The following is a 20,705-nucleotide window of genomic DNA, read 5'->3' on the forward strand; positions in this document are numbered from 1 at the left end:
TTTCTTTAGAATGAGCCCATGTGTACTTTTCTGTGAGCTCTTCTTGGTAAATAATCCACTGTTATGTTGCGGACGTCCAGAACACAAAACGCGATTGACCGGAGAAACACGCGATCTACACATCATCATCAAAGCGTGCAAGCGTCCTCTAATCATGACGATGATATACATATCAGGCACGTGTTAAAAGCTGAGGATGTCAGCTATCCAATCAAATGTCAAATCATGCATCTAGTCCAATCAGATGCTGAAAAAGTCGACGAATCAGTGGAGCAGATGGGCGGGATCACGGCGTGTTTGTGTGAGAGGAACGTCATGTCTGTGACAAGTGATTAGCAGTGACAGAGACTAGTGAGGGAAGATTTGAGGGTATATTTGTATTTTGTGAGCGTTTTAGATTTAAAAATGGCATCTGGAGAGGGGAAAAAAGGTGCAAAAAAGGTGTTATCTTACGTTGAAGCGATATTAGAAGAGCTTGGACGAGAAAGTGACGATGCATCATGCAGCGACTAGTAATGACTAGTGATGGCCAGATCGAGGCCTCCTGAAGCAATTGAAACAGTTGAACCAAATGTGCCATATTGTTTCGAGGCTTCGAATCAATCCGACACCCGTCTCAACGGTGACACCTAGTGGTCACTTGCAGGTGTTGATCCGAAACAACCTTGACAAGCCATTAAAAAAATGTGGGTTTTTTTTATTATTATAATTTTCTAATATGTGAAGATTGTAACCTATAGGCTCCTCACTGTGCATAATGTTATTTTGGTCTTGCAAAATAAATATTAATAAAAGAAATCAAGCCACAATGTCTCACTTTTTTAGAGATTTTTATTCAAAAATATTAATTTCTCTGCTGTGGAAGGACTTAGACTACTTTTTTTACAGATAATTTCTCCAGCCTTTGAAAAAATCCTCTCACAAGGGACACTTGTTACTGGCATGCAAAGATATATATATATATTGTTTTGGTGATTTTCCTTTTATTGTGACAGGACAGTAGAGAGATGACAAAAAAACGAGGCGGGAAAGGTTCACGAGCCGGGACTCGAACTCGGGACGCCCGAGTGCAAAGGCGCTACATGTCGGCGCACTGACCACGAGGCCATTGACGCCGACGGCGGAGATATTTTTTTTAGCTAGGACATACAAATGAGGAAAGATTACTGCTATCTCTTTCCAGTTTCATTTAAATTCATGTTAAATTTAAATGCAAGCCTAAATAGCCTATAACTAATCAAATCGCACTATGTCACTATATCACCAAAAATCCGCTATCTCAAAATCAAACTCCTCTCACAAAAACCCACGAGGTCAAGATGCGTTGACTTCACTTTTATACAGATGTGCGACTGTGTGGTCTGTTCCCGACCGTGTCAATCAAACGCTGATTCGGCGGACCACACCTGATGAAACATAAGTGAAACACTTCGAGGCTTCGTTTGGCCATAGTCACGTGACATAGGTGTTTTGAATCACGCTTCGGATCAGTGTTTCGAAACATCTGCGCTTCGGGATCTCGCAAAGCTTCGGAACGACTGTTTCGCGTCAGCCATCCTTAGTAATGACTGAAGTATCCAGGCGCTGGATTTCGTGAGGGAGAGGACTTTGCGTTTGACGGGTAAGTTCATTTATTACTAAATGTATAATGCTGATAAGTATTTTAGAATTTTTATTTTGAAATTGAAAAGTACAGCTACTGAGCCAACTAATTGTTTCTTGACAGAGTATGTGGAAACTTGATTTAGCATTTATGTTTTATTAGTAAACATGAGTTGCATATTCATTATTTGAATAAAATCAGACTTGAGTAAAATTATGTAATTTGCCTAATTTTTATGCACACACACACACACACACACACACACACACACATATATATATATATATCCATGCAAACAACCAGTTTGTGTGTAATAAAACAATTTACTTTGTGTTACAGCCAAGACACATCTGAGAGATGGGCCTGAGACCCATGAGACCCTGAGACCAGCACCCACCCTCATACAGTATTTCTGTTTATGTTTTTAATTTGTACAAGTGGTCTGTTTTAATAGACCATATAAAATCTACAAGACTGTTTTGTAAGTTATTAGTGTCTCTTGAAAGGAAAATAAAATGTTTGTGTTTTTATTCACAAAACACAAACAATTTTAACGTTACTTGGTCTCATTCCTTTATGCCATTTTGTAAATTGTGTTTCTCAGATACAAAGATTAAACCTGAATTAAAAAGAAGAAAATCTATCAATAATCAAGTAAAGTACTTTAGCATATATTATATATTTGGGGTAATGTCCTTTGTAAAAACATTTTTTGCATTTGAGTATTTGAAAACTCCAAAGGACACATATAGGCGCTAAAATGACACTTTGCCTCCCTTCGGTTACATTTTAATAACTCTAGTTTAGAATTTGATAGAGAAAAAGTTTTTTTTTTTCTGGTGGATACTGGCACCTAGTGCAATCAAACAATATAATCAGAAGGCCCCCAGAGCAAACAGTACCTGAATCACAGACTTTCAAAGACAGGATTCTGGGGAAAAATTAAATAAAAATGGCCTATTTTGTATGTTTATCATAATATTTTAAACACACACAATGCTATTTATGAAGTTTTGCAATCTGATTTAGTAAATTTGAAGGGTTTTCTGTACAATGACACCAGTTTTTTAAATTTCCTACATATGTGTGTAGGGTGAATATTTAAACTTGGGTGTGTTAAATTCAGGCGGAATTCCAAAATATGCTTTGGAGTGGAAGAGGTTAAAGATTACATGGGCACATGAATAAAAAAAATATTTATAATAAATACGGCAATATTTCATAACTGTGAATTGTCCATTTGTATTTGATGGTGACTTTAAGAGGGTAAAAGTTTAATGTTACATTAAAAAGATGGTATGAACTTGTACTTTTTCTTCATAACTCTTACAGTTATTAGGTTTTAGGTGCTGCTTGTGCATTCAACAAAGTAATCTTTCAGTGCTTGGAAACCAAACTTGAGGTGTCAACTTGAGGTCTGTCCGGCAGTGCGAGGCAATTGTCAGAAGTCATTGGTGATGTGCTGTTTTCCGCTCTCTGCCAGATCACAGTTCCATTTTTAGCCCACACAACCGCTAACAGTCACTCTGGCCTCTGAGTTGAAGCGGCTACATTCAAAAGGAGTTACTACATAAAAGACATGCTTTTGATGCACATCAGCTTTTCAGAGTCATTTGAGTTATCTAAGAGTGTAACTGCATGTCCATGGTGGAAAAAACAAGTATAGTTGTTGTTTTTATGATCAAGGTTTTTTGCAGTGTGACCATAATTACTACAATAATAATAATAACAATATTAATATTTTTTTCCCTTATATTTTTTTATTTTATTTTTGTATTATATATTTTGTACTATATTAAAAAGCAGTAAATAATATTTATATCTTATAAATGTATTTAAATATTAATATATTTAAAACTATATATAATATAATATAATATAATATAATATTGTATTATAATCTGAATGTAATGAGAACTTTTAGTAGGAATATAAAGCCAGTGACACTCTTTTGTGAGATGCACCCAAATACATTTTTGCACATATAATGTAATTTACATTTTTAAGATTTTATGCATTTCAATCTAATGTATTTTTTCTAATCTTATTTCCTATCTTGGATGGTCACCTCTGGTAAGAGAGAAAAGCAAATTGTCATCAACATATCTCTGTACCCATCCAGTACTCACACCCACACATTATACATGCTTTAAAACAACTCAAATGAATCGTAGTCAGCACAAAAAATGCTCGCTTGCCATTCCTTTCCCGGATAAACACCTTAAAGGATCAATGTCACTATAATCTATGGAAGCTTGTTTCCGCCACAAAAAAAGAAGAAAAAAAAAAGAAGATAATTGCGACTTTTTATCTCACAATTGCGAGTTTACATCTCGCAAATCTGACTTTATTTCTCAGAATTGCGAGATATAAAGTCAGAATTGCGTGAAATAAAGTCGCAATTGCGAGTTATAAAGTCAGAATTCTGACTTTATAACACGCAATTGCGACTTTATATCATGCAATTCTGACTTTATATCTCCCAATTGCGACTTTATTTCTCAGAATTGTGACTTTATTTCTCAGAATTGCGACTTAATATCTCGCAATTACGACTTTATGTGGTCAGATGGGACTAAAAAAATAGCTTTTTGGCAGCAAACACACTAGATGGGTTTGGTGAACACAAGGATAAAAAGTACCCCATGTGTACAATTTAATATACCGTTGGATCTTTAATGTTGTGGGCATATTTTTCTGCTGGAGGTCCTGGACTTCTTGTTCAGATACATGGCATCGTGGATTCTATCAAATATCAACAGATAAAAAATCAAAACCTGATGCCTTCTGCTAGAAATCTTATAACGGGCCGTGGTTGGATCTTCCATCAGGACAACGATCCAAAACAAACATCAAAATCAACAAAAAAAATTGTTGCGGAGCACAAAATGAAGCTTCTGCCATGACCGTCCCAGTCCCCTGACCTGATGAGTGGAGTGAACTGAAGAGAAGAAGCACAAACATGGATCTGGGAATCTGAAGGATCTGGAGAGATTCTGTATGGAGGAATGGTCTCTGATCTCTTGTCAGGTGTTCTCCAAACTCATCAGGCATTATAGGAGAAGACTCAGAGCTGTTATCTTGTCAAAAGGAGATTGCAAAAAATATTTAATAAAAGGGTGCCAATAATTGTGGCCAATGTGTTTTGGAGAAAAACATTTATTTCATAATGTGATTTCCCCCCCACATTCAATTCTTTTACTTAAATGAAAGGTTAGAATTTTGCTAATTTTTTGAATGAAAGATCAAAAGGATAAACGATGCAGATTAATTTTTTTACAGCCAGTTTTGATCATATTTACCAGGGGTGCCATTAATTGTGGAGGGCACTGTAGTCACAACCAACATCAGCAAGTCATCCATCAAACTTGACCATTTCACACATATTTAAAACACATTACCGTTTAAATACTCTCACACAAGAGCTCTCAAGTCTCGAGACACACGCATTTCAACCTGTTCACACGCCACACCTTCTATTTCTCAAGCAGAGAAATTTTCAGGATAACGCCCACCAAGTTGCGCCTATTAGAGGAATCAAGTGAGTTCCCCATAGGGTTCAGAAGGCCCTGCCACGCACCAGCTGATCAAATAAAAAAATATAGCTACACAACAGCCAATCAGAAAATAGCATTGCTGTATCCAGGGGGAGATTTAGATATTCCCGCAACAACAACGTACTTTACATTCTGATTCCAACGACACATTCTGTGATTCACGGGCTCGCTCGACACATTGATTCAGATGCTCACTGAAGTAGCTACAGAAGAGGACAGCTGTCACTTTGATTCACATCTCGCTGAAGTGGCTACAGACTAATCGACGTGGGAAAAGACCATATCCTATGAGCAGGGCCGTATAATTTATAAGGGACGCCACTGATTTGTCCCTAGCAATAATTTCGATCAAACATGTTTATATATTTTATATATAACCACTGTTGTCCGGTTGGGTCTTGTGGTTTTCATGTACTACTTATTTTATTTAACCAGGAAACATCTCATTTAGATTAAAATCTCTTACAAGAGCGTTCTGAGAAAAACGCCCAATTACACAAACGGTTAATAGATCTGAGTCCCGCCGCCTGAACACACATCGCTAAACTGATTGGCTTTGTGTTTTCTTTCTAACTTGTGAGAGGCTGTATAGTAGCTACATTTGGTTGTGCGAAGCGGCAATCTAAGCGCAACTTATGCGAGTAATGCAACGTACTGCTGATATTTACGCTACGCTGTGACGCACTACGCTACTTCTGACGTCATAAGTTGCACTTTAGGCGTAAGTAGACTGCGTATGGCAGTTTGGCCGGAAGTTATAATTTTACTTTGTAACGTGTTAAATAGGGGTGTCGCAATATACCGGTGTTGACGATAATCGTGATATTCAAAGCATCATTGTGTTAATTTAGAGTGTGACAATATACCGGTATTGGCGATAACCACAATGTTTAAAATGAATAGCACTCTAATGATAACATGACACGTAAATACTCCAGCGCCAGTACCTGGTTGACCTCTCAGGTGGCTGAATTGCACCCGCGGACACCTATCAAATAAGAAGACGACGCAGCGCTTGTCCGCGCCCGCGCAGCTAGAGTGAAACACTCTGTCCGCACCCGAAAAAAGTAAGCTCGCCAGTATGGAGTTCTTCGGCTTCAAAGAAAACAGCACCTTAAAGGGGGTCGCACACCGGACGAGAAGCGCAGCGCCACGTCTTTAAAATTCAAACACATTATTCACTATGAGTGTACACACACCGGCGGTGCCATTCGGCGTCTGTCCGCGGCGTGCAGCAACGGCTCAGGACCTTGTTCAAAATCCTGCCGCGACACAGAGCGCCATTTACATAGTTTTATATTAAATTTACATTATATTTGTCTCAAATCATCGTAAATGACTTAACCCCTCGCTGCGATATACATTTAATTTTACATTCATTTACAGAAATCAGCTGCTTGAATGAAAATTGCTGATGTTATCGGATTTTCAGGTGATATTCTCAATTCATTCAGTTAACGGATGCTCTGAGGTAAAGTGTTCAGATCACAGACTCAGCAACTATTGTATTTAATTGTACAGTACAGTCATAACATAGTACAGACATTATCTTAATTTCATAATGTCCTTAAACATAAGAATATTTCTGGCCATAAACTGAGGAAGTGCGTGTCCGCTGTGCGATAAATCGAGATGTCCTACACTCGACGAGGCGCTGCAGAATGTGTAGCCTTCGTGTCCATGACCCTGCGTATTACGCCATTTTACAGAGAGTAAATTGCTGTTATTTTTGTTAGTCATGGAAAGGGAAACGAGACATTAACCTGTTAACAGGGGGTTTATGTGTTCATATATTTAATAAAGGGTGATTATTAAGAACCCTGTTCTCTTTACTCGTCTTATTTTTGTATTTGTATTTGCACTTGATTTTTTTTGTTCAAATCTGCTATCTGCATGACTTTATTGGCAATAGGTTTAAGAGCTTTTCAGTTCTTCAGGAAACCTTCAGACGGTGTTTCGCTTCAGTTTGAAACCAGATAGACTTCACATGCTTGTCTTCCTTCACAAAAATTTGCCATAGATTGAGTACGCAAGAAGTAAAAATGCATGTGCCTTGTGTTTATCAGTATCCTTATGCTTGTTGGGTAAAAAAGAAAAACTATATAAACAAAGGAAAAATTAATTTGACTGATAACCTACAGTAATGCTTCATTTCTATATTACAGTAAAATACCGTAATTTGCATTGCATTCTGGGTAATTTTGTTTGAGCGGGAACATTTTACAGTATATTTTAGTGTTGCTGTAACCTGGCTGTAATATGCCAGGCAATAATACAGGGTTGCTGTAAACAGAGCACGCACACCGCCTGTCTGAAGTCAGGGCACAACTGCAGCCAGCAGTTCACTCACTGGATATCTGGAACTTTGGTAAGTTAATTTTTACTTTTATAATTAGGTTTTAGGATTTTACACTATAGTGTACATAGCTTTTAGTGTGAAATGACAGTGGAAGTTTAGCCAGCGAAGGTTTCAAAAACACAGTTAGTTAGATCTGCTCTTTAACCCGCTGCTTACCGACATTTTCAAATCTAACGCAGTGAATTAAAGTTACCTTAAGGTTTATTTCGTCCAAACCAGACTTGGTGATTGTTGGAACGGTTGAAAGACAAATCGAGATGTTTTTTGGTGAGTTTTAATTTGTTTATTTTGAATTAAATGTGTTTTACGATGGTCTGCAAGATAAAATTACTGCATTTGACATGTTAGGTTTGAAGGATCTCATGATGAAAAATGTCATCCAGGGATCCTTTCCATAACATCCGATCCGAGCCTGTCAGTGGTAAAATCAAGCACTTATAATAGACGTAACGTTATATAGATTGTGCTCAAACTGCTAAAAAGATTTGCAGTCCATTTCCCGGATGACTTATGCAGCGGTCGCGGTCAATACGGGAACAATTTGAATAACGTTAAGTCATTTAGACACAAAAACACGTGAAAACAAAGTCTTAAAAATACATAACTTTCCTTTGCAACGCAAATGGGTGATTTGGGCTTAGAGAGATTGGCTATTGGTACCAGTTTAGCCTTTTACTTAATTTATGTTTAGGTGGGAGACCAGTTCTGTATCGTTGCGATTTGTAATGACAAATAATGATTATAATTACTAAAAATATGAATAAAGGTGTAAATTGTTCAACAAACCAATCTTCGCCAGGTTCCAGTACCTCCTCAAATTCATCCCAGTCAAGTCTCTGTCTTTAGATCAGTGTGCTCAATAATGTGCTTTTTGCAGTAATGGGCTTTGGAGGTGGTCGAGGCGATGCCGCAGGCAAGGAGCCAGGAGATGGCGAAGGGATGGCAGAAGCAGGCAGATGGGACCGTAGAGGCGCAGATGAATGTTGCCAGATTTTGCCGACCCAGAGCGTGACCAGGACTATAGCCCACGGCGTGGATGGAGGAAGGAGCCATGATGGTGATTTGATGGGCATCATCCTGGTGACGATCGATGGACAGGCAGCCACTGGAAGAGCCCCTCGCACAGATGTAGAGCAGAGGAAGCAATGACACGCCGATGACCTAGGCGGCCGCGACAGAGCCGCAGCGACGACCCCCCATGAAAGAAGTGGGGACCCTGAGGGCTGAGGACGAGCTGGTGTGACTGAGGGCGGAGGTGATGACTGAGGGAAGGCGGAGCTTGCTGGAGCTGAAGGGGTGGAGGGCCGGAAGGCAGCGGACGGCCCGCAAGTCCGCAGTGGAGGCGTGGTGAGTTCTGACCCAGACGGAGCCAACGGTCTGAGGGAGCCTGGCGAGGTCGAACGGCCAAAGGTCAACACTGGAGTCTCTGTCCAGAATTGCCCCCTATACCATTAAATAGGGCACTATTTGAGGGGACAGCCATTTGTACTGGTGTCCGGAACCATAGTGGCACAAGTGCACTCATTCAGTCCCATAATACACCACAATGATGAGTGTACAGCTGATGTTGGCTGCATCCGAAAACTGATAAATGCTGCCTTCGGAGGACGCATTCCAAGGTGGGAAGGTATCAGGCACATCCGAATGCAATGTTGGTTTCACTTCCTGTCTCCTGAGATACCTTCATTTGATCGATTCTTCGCTGCCTTTGATATCCCACAATCCTTTCCATTATGTGACAGTTGAGCTAGAAAAATAAAGATGGTGTCTGAAAGTTGCTGTTGGTAATCAGTTTGTGTGTAAATGTACCTTTTTGATAAATGTTTTCCAGTTATAATGCCATTTCTAGCGAGAAATTACTATTGTAGTCATTCTGGCACAGGATTATGGTGTCCAAATTCACTCTTTTGTTTTCATTCACTCATTAAAGTGGACTCATGTAGGGAATAGTGAATCAGTGTATGGGGGGTTATTTCAAACACAGCTTAGTAATCTTGAAGACCTTGATCAGGTGTGTTAGATTAGGGTTGGAGCTAAACTCTGCAGGACATTGGCCCTCCAGGAGCTGAGTTAGAGACCACTGATTTAAGGGGAAAAGAGGTTGATTGCCCGACGATTATGCTAACTGTATAACAGCTAAGGCATTGCAAGCTGCACATGGTAATTGAAGCACTAAACATAAACACATATCATCATCATTGTTTTCATAAACATATCAAAAAAAAAAAAAGGAGAACATTTTTGTAAACTAGTCAAACTCATAATCAGCTTGTAGGTTCTTGGGAACTAGTCGAAAAGTTGACCATTGTGACACCTCCCTAATTGTTATATGAATATATATTATATCATTTATATGCAACAAGGACAGCACATACTTTGCTAACCTAAAGGCCTTGTGCTTGCAAAATGCTTTTGGCTCAGGATAGGTTACAACAGGCTGAAAGTTAAAAAACATAACAAGCTCAGTGTCAGCTTTCTTTGTGTAACAGCTGCAGAGAGCTGACAGATGCATGTTGCTAAATTATTGTCAGTTTGCAGCACTGCAGCGTAATCCCTGTTGTCATGCAGATCCCATGTACCACTGATGCGAGGAACCACTGTACCACTCATGTGAGTCATTAGCACTCAAGGCAGAGCCAAGTCCTATCTCCACACAGTGAGAACACCTAGTATATGCTGTCAGTCAGTGTGTGCTGCCAACAAAAACTCACGTTTTAAAGGAGCAGTTCATTTAGTTATTAATATCAATAATAAGTATTTGTAGTAATTTATTTGTAGGCTGTTTTCATCTTGCCATATTCATAAAGAATGTGAGATCATGTCTACAATTATCTACCCTCCGCAGATTTTTTAAATATTTTTGGGGAAACCCCTGATACATTTTTCAAGATTCTTTGGTGAATATAAATTTAAAAAGAACAGCTTAAAAAAATATATTGTAACATTAAAAAAGTCTTTACTGTCACTTTTCATCAATTTAATGCATCATTGCTGAATAAAAGTATTAATACATAAAAAAAATAAATCTTACTGACCTCAAACTTTTGAACGGTAGTGTGTGCAACCACACACAGCCTACAGTTATAGGATAGTGAATTATATTACTTGGTGGACAAATTGTTTATTGTGACTGTTATATTCATTTCTGTCATGACAACTCTCTGAGCACAACCAATCAGCTTGTGCAATGTAGTTAATGCTGTGAATATCATCAGTTTGCGTTAAGGACCCATCAGCACCATCTAGAGTTTCTTGACAGAACTTGGCATTTGTAATCTGAATAGTACCCATGGAGGACTGAATACAAAATTAACCTTCCTACTCCTAAAAAAAAAAAAAAAAAAAAAAAAAAAAACCACAAATATGCACAAATAAAGTATATAAAGTGCCAGTCAAAAAGTCTGGAACACTTACTTTTTAAAATGTTTTTGAAAGAAGTCTCTTATGCTCACCAAGGCTGCATTTATTTAAAAAACAAAAAAAAACAAAAAAAAAAACACTTTTATGTTTTAATATATATTAAAATGTAATTCAGCTTCACTCTGATGTGAAGCTGAATTCTCAGCGTTATTACTCCAGTCTTCAGTGTCATGTGATTCTTCAGAAATCATTCTAATATGATGATCTGATGCTCAGTTATTATCAATTATTATTGGTGTTCAATTAAGGATTCATGATAACATTTCTGTCACAGTGCATTGCCCTAGAATGCTCACGAAGACGAATTAACAAAGAGAACAGTATTTTAAACCAAATTTCTTGTAGAAAAACTAAATGTGACTTCTGCCCCTTGCTTAACAAAAAAATACACCTTTGCATTTTACTTTGTCCTTTAGTCCACTTGCATTTAACAAACAAAAAGATAAACATGATTTTAATGAGAACATGCGCCCACTGGAACTCAACAGTGAACGGACGGAGAGTGTCACTAAGCAGACGACTATGAGTAACGAGATCTGAAGTATACAAATGCAACACTTACAACAAAACGGCTCTCAAAAAAAAGTCTTCATCGTCAGGCAAAAATTTGCTTCCTCTCAATGAAAGCAAAGGGACCGCAAAATTACAGCACTTTCCCTTCAATGCGTGACCAAAGTACTTCCATGGAAGCGTCAGCGTAAGTTCTACCAGAAAGACTCTATTGCCACGTCACTAATATGTAATTTCGCACCACCAATCACAGTTCAACATCAGATATAAAAGACTGACCTTACCTCCCCCTTTCGTTGCTGTAGGTGTCGTAGAAAAGTTTTCCCCCATCCTCCCCACCACCACCAGGTATAGGCTCCTGTCCAACCGTCGGGGGGTTTAGGCTCCGCCCCTGTCCAGACCATCAGGCAGGACCTACCGGCTAACTCACCGACCCAGACGGAGGACAGAGCCCACGCCAAAGAACCGAGACGGAGCTTGTCGAGCATCAATTTTATTCCGTCTGTAACCTCTCACAAATAAATCTATTGCATTCAATAATTCTCTCCTGAGTCTTTTGGTAGAACTAGTTGATCCCTTTGACAGTGGCCAGATTAATCTCTGTAGATTCGCTTCGAAAATTGAATGATGATCTGGTGTGGTATGAAATAATTCTTATTATAAATATTATCATAGTTTCATTAATCACAAGGCTGGCCATGAGTTTTCATCTCTCTCATCATCTGAAACAAGGAGAACGTCTCGGTTACTTATGTAACCCTCGTTCCCTGAGTAGGGAATGGAGACGTTACGTCGGATGACGACGAATGGGGTTTCGCTTAGAAAGCCTCTCACCTTCGAGTATACAAAACAAGCCAATGGCAAGAAAATGCCATGGGTCTGCGGAATTTGCATAGCGTAAGTCCACCCCACGTCGTGGTAGGAAGTACACTGGCAACATGCAGATATGTTTCTTCGCTGAGGAGCCGAGACTGAACTCCGGCGTTCCAGCGGTACAGCGGAAGTGGCAGGGAGACGTAATGTGTCCGTTCCCTACTCAGGGAACAAGGGTTACATACGTACCCGAGACGTTCCCTTTCGTGGTCACTCCGAGTTACGTCGGATGATGACGAATGGATTGGCCAGGGAGGTGCTGTCGCGAGGAGTACTAGTTCTGGGAACCAGGTGCGGTTGTGCCAATACGGGGCAACCAAAATGACCTGCTCCTCGTCCTCCCTGATCTTGCGCAAGGTCTGCGCAAGAAGGCTCACTGGGGGAAATGCATACTTGCGGAGGCCCCGCGGCCAGCTGTGCGCCAGTGCATCCGTGCCGAGCGTGCCCTCGGTCAGGGAATAAAACAGGTTGCAGTGGGACGGGTCGTGGGAGGCAAACAGATCTACCTTGAGCGTCCCCGAACTGATCCCAAATCAGCTGAACCGACTGGGGATGGAGTTTCCATTCTCCAGGGAGAGGCTGAAGCCGAGACAGCTCGTCGGCCGCACGGTTCAGGTCTCCCGGGATATAAATGGCTCGAAGCGACCTCAGATGCTTCTGACTCCATATGAGGAGGTGGCGGGCGAGTTGCGACATACGGCGGGAGCGCAGACCACCTTGTCGGTTGATGTACGCTACTGTCGCGGTATTGCCTGATCGGACTAGTACGTGCTGACCCCTGAGCAACGCACAGAAGCGGTGCAGGGCGAGACGTACAGCCAGCAACTCGAGGCAGTTGACATGCCAAAGGCGCTGGGGTCCTGTCCAGGAGCCCGCGGCAGCATGTCCATTGCACATGGCGCCCCACCCCGTGGAGGAGGCATCTGTCGATACAACAACATGCCTGGAAACTCGTTCTAAGGGCACTCCGGCCCGTAGAAAACTGAGGTTCGTCCACGGGGTGAAGGTCTGACGGCAGGTCGGAGTCACTGGGACTCGGAGCGTGCCGTGTTGCCATGCCCACCTCGGGACTCGATCGCGAAGCCAAAGCTGAAGCGGTCTCATATGAAGCAATCCGAGCGGCGTTACTGCGTCTGCGGATGCCATATGCCCCAGGAGCCTCTGAAAAAGTTTCAGTGGAGCCGCACTCTTGTCCTCGAACTGGCGAAGACAAGTCAGCAGTGACTGCGCGCGCTTGCTCGTAAGCTGCGCGCACATGGCGACCGAGTCGATCTCCATACCGAGAAAAGAGATCCTCTGCACGGGGCAGAGTTTGCTCTTCTCCCAGTTGACCCGAAGGCCCAGACGAGCTAGGTGCCGGAGCACTAGGTCCCTGTGTTCGCAAACCTGGACTCGAGAGTGAGCTAGGATCAGCCAGTCATCGAGATAGTTCAGGATACGAACCCCGTGTTCCCGCGAGGGGAACAAGGGCTGCCTCGACGACTTTCGTGAAGACGCGAGGAGACATGTCCGCCCCTCGAAAGCAAACCGAAGAAACGTTCTGTGTCGAGGAAAAATGGAGACATGGAAGTAGGCGTCCTTCAGGTCGATCGCTGCAAACCAATCCTGCGGCCGCACACACTGGAGGATGCGTTTGGCCGTGAGCATCTTGAACGGCAGCCTGTGAAGGGAGCGGTTCAAGACGCGCAGTTCGAGGATTGGCCGCAACCCACCGGATTTTTCCGGTACAATGAAGTAGGGGCTGTAGAAGCCGGACTTCATTTTGGCTGGAGGGACAGTCTCGATCGCACCCTTCGCCAGTAGGGTGGCGACCTCTGCTCTCATGACAGGGGCATTGCCACCGACCATAGTGAAGCGGACTCCCCTGAAGCGGGGAGGAGACCGCGCAAACTTAATCGCGTAGCCGGCACCTGATGGTTCTCGAGACCCAGCAGGACAGCCTGGGAAGCTCTAGCCAGGCTCCCAGAACTGTACCAGCAGGGTCACGCGAACCACAGACGTACACCTCCCGAGGCGGAATGACCGGCCCAGGCGTGGGTGGCATAGCGTCCCGGTGCGGGGGCACGGTCATTAGCCGCGTCCTGCCAGAGGAGGCCAGGGAAGGACCAGCATTCCACGGGGGCTTGGTCTGGCAGGGGTCTGGCGACAGAGGGGGACGAGAGTGGCGAGGCTCGTGAGCGGCGCGCACTGTCATCCACAGCCTCTTGGGGCTTGGAGGAAGGGGCATCAGTTCTTGAAACAAGAGATTCTTGTCCCTGCTACCAGCTCCTGAGAAGAACTGAGCCCTAACTCCAAGCTGCCCGTCTCGAGAGTGCTGCTTAGCCCGGCGTTTGGCCAGCTAAAGGGCGGAGACGGGCAGTGCCGCCTTCCTGCATCCTCCTCCTACTCAGGCCGGTGAAGGCTCGAGGGTAGGAGCCGCAGGGAGGCGGCCTCGGTGGGAAGCAGACTAAGGAGACCGCACAGATGGATGACCCTTGGTGCAGAAGGCCTCAGTCCGCTTCAGGGGAGGGTCGAAGACTGTTGGGCGCAGTCCACAACCACACCGCCGAGCAAGCCACCTGTCTCAAGAGTGCTGCCTAGCCAGGCATTTAGCCGGCTAAGGGGCGGAGACGGACGGTGGCACCCTCCTGCAACCCTCTCCTGCTCTGGGCCAGTGAAGGCTCGAGGGGAGGGGCCGCAGGGAGGCGACCTCGGCGGGAAGTATACTAAGGAGACCGCACGGACGGATGACCGTTGGTGCAGAAGGCCTCGGTCTGCTTCTGGGGGGGTCGAAGACTGTAGGGTACGCAGTCCACACCGCCGAGGAGCCCAGCCTGGGACATGGGGGAGCTGAGAAAATGAATTCTCAGACCCCCTCACATCAACCTGGCTGAGCCCATTGCTGGACCACACCTGTGGACATCACCTGGCCCGGGATCACGCAGGTACCGATGTCGCCCGCAGAGCGAGGTCAGTAGTGTGCGTGGCGGATCGACCAGCCCGGACATGGCATAGCGTCCATGCGTGGGGGCGTGGTCGAGTTTCCGCGTTCTGTCTGTGTTGGCCAGGGAAGGACCAGCGTTCCACGGCGGCCTGGTCTGACAGAACTCCCGAGTCAGCACTGCCTCGAAGGCGAAGGCGACACACAGCACTGCATGCCTGTGCCACGATAGTAACAGAGAACATACAGCCCATGATCGCCACGCGATCGAGTGCAACGAAGGCGGAGGACGCCCGCGGGCCGCGATAAGTCACAGGGACCCTCGCTAGCCGGAGGCGTCCTGATGCACGTCCGGGAGAAAGGCACTGGGAGCGAGTGCTGTAGAGCAACACGCGCCCAGGAACCAATCGTAAACCTACAGCTCTCGGGGGGAGGGCGGCGCCACTCCAACCGATGCTATCAGCTGCCTGGGAAAGCATGGCCATTAGCTCTGGATCTGACTCGACTAACGCTGACACTCCTGAGGGAGGCAACGCAGTCGAATCCCCATTTCCAGAGGAATCAAGCCCGCCTTGTGATGCTGTGAGTGAAATAAAAGCGTCAGCTAAATGAAATAAAAAAAAATGAATAAATGTAAATGTAAATGACACCATCTGCTGGAGCCCCGAATGAAAACACTGAGTCCCCGAGAGGAACCAGGCACACACGGAAGCCCCACGGTTTGCAATGTGGAGGGGGGCGTGGCCCGATTAAAGCTCGTCGGAATTATGCCACACCAAACCCTCAGATCACCCTGGCCACCAGCCAAAGTATCCCCTCTGGAGGAAGAGATAGATTGGGGTGTGGCAGAGGGGACTCTCACACAGAGATCATTGAGTCTCGATCTATAAACATCGCAATGGTCATCCCGCAATGAAAACATGACTCATCCACGAGCGCTGCCGAGCGTGATTAAGCCCAACACGCGAAACAGCGCTTGTGACCGTTAGGCAGATGAATCACGCGCCCACATCCAGTAAATACACGGGCGAGCCGTATTGAAAAAGACGTGCAGCGTGCAGCTCTTTTAGAGAGAGGAAAAAGCTCAGCAGCGTGCTGAAGCGCCCAGGGAGAAACACACACACCGTCGGCAGATCACTGCACAGATCAGCAGCAGGCAATGCGATCTAGCTGGAACGCGCCGTCACACCAACACACTGAAGAGCCGCTCGTCTCGTAGAGTGAAGATGATTCAGAATGGCTTGCAGGAGTGAAGAGAACTCTTGGCTCCGAAGCGAAAACATATCTGCATGTCGCCAGCGTACTTCCTTATATACCCACAACGTGGGGCGGACTTACGCTATGCAAATTCCGCAGACCCATGGCATTTTCTTGCCATTGGCTCGTTTTGTATACTCAAAGGTGAGAGGCTTTCTAAGTGAAACCCCATTCGTCGTCATCCGACGTAACTCGGAGTGACCAGGAAAGGGAACATTGTATTGTTTACTGCTGTACATAGACACACATAGTATTCTAAGTTATCTCTCCCCCTCTCCTGCGTTCATAAATCCCCCACACTAACATTAGTGAAGTTAGCTAGTTCTAGATACATTTCAATATACCAACAATCCCCAGCTGATACAGTTGGTAGAAGATGTCAGACCCAGGTCACAGGCCATGGAAGCCCCAATGTTCCAAAAATCAGTGCTTCACAACACAGACGGGGTGAATTTGTGAATGAAAGTGTGAAAATTCTTTCACATAACAATGTTGTTACGTATCCTTGCACTTTTTTAAGTGGGTATAAGGAAATCCTTGACCTTTCCTTGTGGGTATATGGCGTAAAAACTAATGGTTGAATCCTCTCTCCGGTGCTTTTGCAGCGTACCTGGCTGCTCTAATTCTAAACAACGACACCCTTACCTTATTTTTCACGATTTCCCGAAACAACAAGTATTGAGGAAAGCATGGGTGAGATGTGGTGGGAAGAAGGTCTTTCTTTTAAAATAATTTGCGGTAGTATGTTTGTGTGTAGTATGCATTTGTAAAATGATGATATTTACATCTCATATCTTCAACCTGCCGAAATGTTCCCTTCCAAATGTGCATTCTGAATAATAAATGCATTTATTTCCCAACTAACCTGCCGCAGTCCAGTGCTCGTCTGGACCATGACCAAATTGGCCATGGTTATATTATAGCAAAAATGTTTTTGCAGGTTTATTACCATTTGTATTACCACAGTTTTACTACAAATACCATGGTTATTTTCATAAGAGCAGTATTAAAATAGATGAAAGAATGTGCAGAAAATGCCTTAAAGAAATGTAACGATGTTAAACAATTAGGCTAATTAATCTTAAACAGCAATGCGTTGACAGCGTGACTAAATATAATTTTTTTTGCCATAAATATGTGGATTACATACAGTGAAATGATTGTCAATGAAAAATGACAAAATAATTACTAAAATATTTAAAATATTTAAATAAATATGATTCTGATCTTATTCATCAGGTCTCTCACACTGCAGAGTCACGGTCACTATTTGGACTAGCACTGACACCTTGTGGTGAAATAATCACATATTTTTACGAGCCACAGCTATCTCAGATCAGCTTATGTTGGATTAAAATGACAAGTTCTGTTGAGTATGGAAAATTCTGTGCACAGTAATCATCAGAATATCTCTTCTCCTGTCTCTGAAAATGTCCGGATTTTGAAATCATCCTGCAGATGCTAATTTTAAGAGGCGTTTATTCTACTAGAGGATTACAGCACATTGAAAATATACATAACCGGAAGAATTGATACATTGCTTCGATGAGCACTTCCAGTAACCAATTGGGAAAAAGGTCTATAGATTATGTCATCAGAGCTATCACACCAGGGCTTCAGCTTCAGAGCTATCTTGAGGGAAAGGCAGAGCTGACACTCCCAATGCTGAGACGGATACTTCACTCTCATTATCAGGAGAAAAATGCTACTGAACTAGGCTATATATAACAGCTCATCACAGAAGCTCAGTGCACTAGAGAAACACCACAAAGCTTCATAATTCCTTGATCTTAGACAGAAAATTCAGTTTGCTTCTCAGTTGGATGACTCCCCTTACGAAAAAGAAGTATACTTCAAGTTCATTTTATGAAGTATACTTAAGTAATGTTCAAGTATATTTTTAAGTATACTAATATCAATGTGTACATGTAGTAAACTTGTACGTGTACTATTTCAATACTGCTTAGGACCAAATTGTCCCACTTTTAGTATATAAAAGTATACGTTTAAGTGTACTATTAGTGTAAGAGTAGTAAACTTAAAGTACACAACTAGGTTTCTCATTTGTAATGCATCTGTACTACAAGTGAACTTATAGCTCTATAGTACTAGTCTATAAATAGACAAATTATTTTTGTTTAAATAGCAAATGCATTTGCGCCCATTTGTGCGTTAATGGGCGTGCTGGTCTGAAAAACGTCTCAGGTTACGACTGTAACCCTATTTTCCTGAGAAGGGAACAAGACGCTGCATCGATGACGATTTGGGAACGCCCCTGCGTGATTGCGTCTGAAGCACTTGTGTCAACTAGTCTAATGGAGACAGTGAACATCACAGGCGGGTGACGTCATGACCAGGAAAGGATAAAGCACATCCGGTCTGACCGGCGTCAGCTTCGATTTAGCCGAAGCAAGTCGATCACAGGAATGCAGGGAGTATGGAAAAGTGATGCAGCGTCTCGTTCCCATCTCAGGCAACTAGGGTTACAGTCATTACCTGAGACGTTCCCTTTCGAGGGAACTCACGCTGCGTCGATGATGCGTTCAGACAACGAGAATGCCCGAGATTCACAACTCTCTGCAAATTCCTTTTGGGGTCATTAAACAAGTCTTAATGTGTCCTGTAACAGGACACCGGGTTCTGCCAGTGTGTTAGCTTTATTAGGGATGTTAGTTTTGGGGGAAATTTCATAGACCTTTGTTGTGAGTGTGAGTTTGCTGGATTATTCATTAAATATGATGAATAATTTGTGTGTGTCTGATTGGTCCAGATGCTACATTTATTTAAAACAGGGTTGCATCGAGTTTATTCCCTTTGCAATGCAAAATGAGAAATACAGAATCTTATTCTTGCGACTGTAAGCCCATCTAGATCGGGCCAATGTCGTCATCCAATAGAACGGGTGAACGTCTCTGCGTGCTACTGTCTTTACAAGTGGCAAAGTAATTTAATTCCATTTAAGCTTTTATCTGACTCCATTTTATCACAACCTCGAATTTAGGTTAGATTGGCAATTGGTTATTGGTTAATAGTTTAGCAATACATTTGATTGTTCTATTTAACTCTTTACTTATATTTTACCCGTTCATGTCGAGGAGGGACACTAGGTCCAAGAGCCAGTCGGCTTGGCCAGTACGGCACTACTAGTAGTAGACTTATTCTGTCCCGGCGGACCTTCTTCAGAACTCCTGGGAGCAGAGTAATCGGGGGAAAACGTACAGACGTAGCCTCGGCCATATAGCCTCAGCCTCTATACCACAACATCCGGCCCCAAGGGAGCTGGGTGTGTTAGGGAGAACCAAATTGGACAGTGTTTGTATCCTGAGACGAATTGTCGCTTGGCCAAAATACCTCCCATATATATTTCACCACCTCGGGGTGAAGTTTCCATTCCCCAGGCCTCAGCCCCTGCCTCGAACAGGATGTCTGCTCCTATAGTCTGGCACCCTGAGATAGGAACCAAGGTTTCCTCCATATAACCAAGGCGTGGAGACACCGCCGCGTGATCTTGATTATACAAAGTGGGTTTGCCCTTGGGGTATCACATTTGACGCTGCTTCCATGAGGCCCAACAGTCTCTGAAACAGTTTCACAGTGACTGGCCTAGCTTTAACTCTTTCGTGGCTGTGAGGATAGCAGCTACACGAGGGGCGATAGGACGGCTCGCATCGTGACTGAATCCCAAACCACACCAAGGAAAGTGGTTCTCTGCAGTGGAGAAAGCACACTCTTCTTGGCATTGAGTCTCGACCCCCAATTTCTGCATGTGTGTGAGGACGACATCTCGATGCCGAACCGCCAACTGCTCTGACTCCGCTGAACATGTGAGCAGGAACAGGTGAACATGTGGGGTGATAGAGCTAGACCGAATGGAAGCTCCCGAGTTATAAACTCCAAAAACTCCTTGTACACAGGGGATTGAGATGGCAAATCTTCAGTTTCCATTAACTCGATGCTTAGCACATCCATCTCCTCAGAGGTGGACAGCTGCAGCACCATATTATACCATTTAATTCTTCAAAATTAAATGCAGTAAAAGATCAACCAGACAAGTCAAAACGGTCTGGATGAAAGGCTGAACTTATACATGAATCTAACGACTGAAAGTCAGATAAGCATTAATCATTTAATTCCTCAAAATGAAATGCTGCCAACTTGTTTAATTCCTCAAAATTAAACACAGCAAAAGATCAACCAGACAAGTCA

At 43.4% G+C, this 20,705-nt stretch overlaps 1 protein-coding gene and 1 long non-coding RNA gene across 6 annotated transcripts in view; one reads left to right on the top strand and one right to left on the bottom strand.

The window, feature by feature from the left end:
• The window catches only part of LOC311302846 (obscurin), a 78,005-nt gene that overhangs the window by 22,116 nt on the left and 35,184 nt on the right, over window positions 1-20,705 (bottom strand). The window lies entirely within an intron of this gene.
• LOC311302864 lies at window positions 267-2,161 on the top strand. The gene is made up of 3 exons (XR_014629676.1): window positions 267-512; window positions 1,563-1,621; window positions 1,943-2,161. It is a non-coding gene; the product is annotated as an uncharacterized lncRNA (long non-coding RNA).

The sequence above is a fragment of the Rutilus rutilus genome (assembly GCF_951802725.1).
Source record: "Rutilus rutilus genome assembly, chromosome: 13".
NCBI classification, from domain to species: Eukaryota; Metazoa; Chordata; class Actinopteri; order Cypriniformes; family Leuciscidae; genus Rutilus; species Rutilus rutilus.